Genomic DNA, 2897 nt, shown 5'->3' with positions numbered 1-2897 from the left:
AGGAGAGGTGCGTCTGACTCCGGGCTACTTTTACACTGCTGCCGCGGGTTATTATTCAAGTTAGCAGTTCTAAATACAAATAAATAAATGCTAACAGCACATGACATCTTGAAAATAGGGGGAAATATTAACAGTTAGCGAAACATCTACAGAAAAAATATAACTGTTACCGGATTAACCTGGCTGCCTTCTCACTAGACCAGGGGTTCTCAAAGTCTACATTCAATGGTCCAAATCTGAATTTTTATCAGTGTCAAAGGTCCGGACCGGAACAATTTGTTATTACAAAACTTGTTTTTAATAAACGTATATAACATGCATAACAAATAATTTTTTGTTTTTTGAAAAAACAAAGAGCCCTTTGCATTCAAAATGCATTAATAACAAGTGCAAAAGTAAGTGTCAGCTGTCAGCAAGTAGTAGTAGTAGTAGTAGTAGTAGTAGTAGTAGTAGTAGTAGTAGTAGTAGGAGTAGTAGTAGCAGCAGCAGCAGCAGCAGCAGCAGCAGCAGCTTAATACATGGCTCAAAGCACCTTCTCAAAACAGTTCTGAAGCATGCTATTTGTTTATGTTTGTTGACAGACACCAGTGTTTCCCACAGAATTGCAAATGCAAATTAATTTTCTGCCAGCAGGAGGCGCTGTTGGAGCGGCGCTATAGTGGTTTCCACGGTAACAGCTGTAATCAAATAAGCGCTGCGCTCACAAAAGCTAGGAACGATGAAATTAAAATGACATCAAAGCTTTTCTGAAGACGGTCGGCTCTTTTCAATGAGACATTCATATAAAAACACCCATGCTGCATTTTAATTTTGAAACGTGCAGTGCTCAGTTTATTCAATGAAGTAGAATCCTTTTGGAAAATCTATTTGTGGCGGTCAGTTTTGATATTGTGATGGGCCGCCACAAATAATTCAATGTATGGGAAACACTGGACACTGCTATAAGTCAAATGGCCATAATCTAAGTGATAACAAAAAAAAATGAAATAAATAAATAAAATAAAAAAATACTCATATTAGCGGTGAAATGTCGCCCGATTATGTCAAACGTCATACTCTCACTGGATGTCATGACAACAAATGTCATGAAGGAAAAGTTTCAATATCTCGCCTTCGCTTTCATTTCGGACCATCTCCAAAAAGACATAAAAAAACTCAAAAATGATTTACAAGTTTAACATGCGTTTATCAAAGTAGAAAATAATTAGTGCTCTTGAAATAAGAAATGGAGGCGGGTCCGGACTGAATTCCCTCCGGGTCTGGATCCGGACCGTAGTCCGGACTTTGAGAAGCACTGTTTTAATGTATTTGAGTTAACAGATCCAGATAAAAAAAAGAGCATCATGTCATTGACCCCATTTCCAAGACTCTCATTAATGCTTGTAAAAAGTCTTACTGTGCTCAACACTTCCTCTATTATTTTCTCATCTTATGTCTTTAAATGTTTAGCCTAATCTTCAAACACATACCTCTCCTTCTGAAAAGTGTATTGTCCCAATCCGTCACCAAGGCGGTGACTTGACATCATCTGCATCCATGCACTCATCTTACAATAACTGATGTCAAAGAGTGATTTATGGCCCCTTTGATTCATGCTGACTTGAACATGATTGCACTTTTTCTTCATCCCAACTGTTAATATCAACGAGCTTCAGGTCCAAGTTTTTTTTTTTCCCCTCTCTTTTATGTTTCACACAAATCTCATACACCAAATAAAAGGTTCAATGTATATCCTGATGTCTTTTTTATTGTCCCTCTGGCTATCATTTGGATGTTGAAATTCACACGTCACTGGTATACAGACAAGCCAGAACATTTTTCTGCTTGGTTTTTGATCACATTTTGATGAAAATAGTGTTGCGTCCATTGGGACATTTTCCAACAGTCACATCATGCCAGCAACACCAAAGGCCAAATTCCAGACCTGGGACTTAAAAGTGTTCTCGATGCATAAGCGAACAAATAAACACGACGACCACATATAGTCCTCTTGTCAAAGTCTGTTTGTGTCTGTCAGATTGCACACTTCAGGAATGCTATCGCAAGACAACCAGTACTGGAAAAATATTACAATAGCAGGCAGTTTGCACATTTTTAAATGTATTTTAAGCATGAACCGAATTCTTGAGTGCTTGCATCTGCCATCTGTTGACTCAACAAACATTATTCTGAGACGAACAGGTTCTGTCTTCATTCAATTCCTCTCCAACCTTACAGAATCCCTGAATACCAATCAATCACTGCTGCAAAACACCCTGCTAAGGGGTCAAAATCTTTCTTTGATGAGCAAATGAAAATATGCAAATGGATCGACAACAGAAAGGGGCAAGTTAACGGGCGGCACATGTGCCCATTATCCCTTGTCGAATGTGAGTTCCAGGCTCTTGAGCACTAGTCTCAAGTCTCCAGTTCTTCACAAAGACTGGCTTGAATTGAAATAGTAAGACTGCTGATATTGTTTGTAGGTCATGCTGGCAAACCTGGGGAACATGTAGCATTGTACCCTGAGCTGTCTTGCTGAGTCGTAAGCCCTGTAGCACAAAAGCTGAATTCTGCACAAAACAAAACACATGCTGTCCCTTAGGAAATAAGACTCTCTTAGCAACATGATTTGCATGATATTATAAGGGCGTATATGCAGTGTCATCAGATTAAATCCACAGCATGATATTGGCAAAGGGTTCTGTAATACTGGGAGAAAGCTATCCATTAGCATTCACATTCATTTCAATGGCAATTGCTCAGCTCAGAAACAACCCCCATGAAGTGCATCTTAGATTTGTCATCTCGACTCATGGCCACTCAATTATGGGTGCAGTTTTTAAGCTAATTACCTGAACTGTAAATTCTCAGAATACTAAATATAAACCCTATAATCACTCTATGTTCCCCAGATT

The sequence above is a fragment of the Sinocyclocheilus anshuiensis genome, unplaced genomic scaffold (genome assembly GCF_001515605.1).
Source record: "Sinocyclocheilus anshuiensis isolate Anshui unplaced genomic scaffold, SAMN03320099.WGS_v1.1 scaffold1153, whole genome shotgun sequence".
Lineage (NCBI taxonomy): Eukaryota > Metazoa > Chordata > Actinopteri > Cypriniformes > Cyprinidae > Sinocyclocheilus > Sinocyclocheilus anshuiensis.
This window is presented reverse-complemented; position numbering follows the sequence as displayed.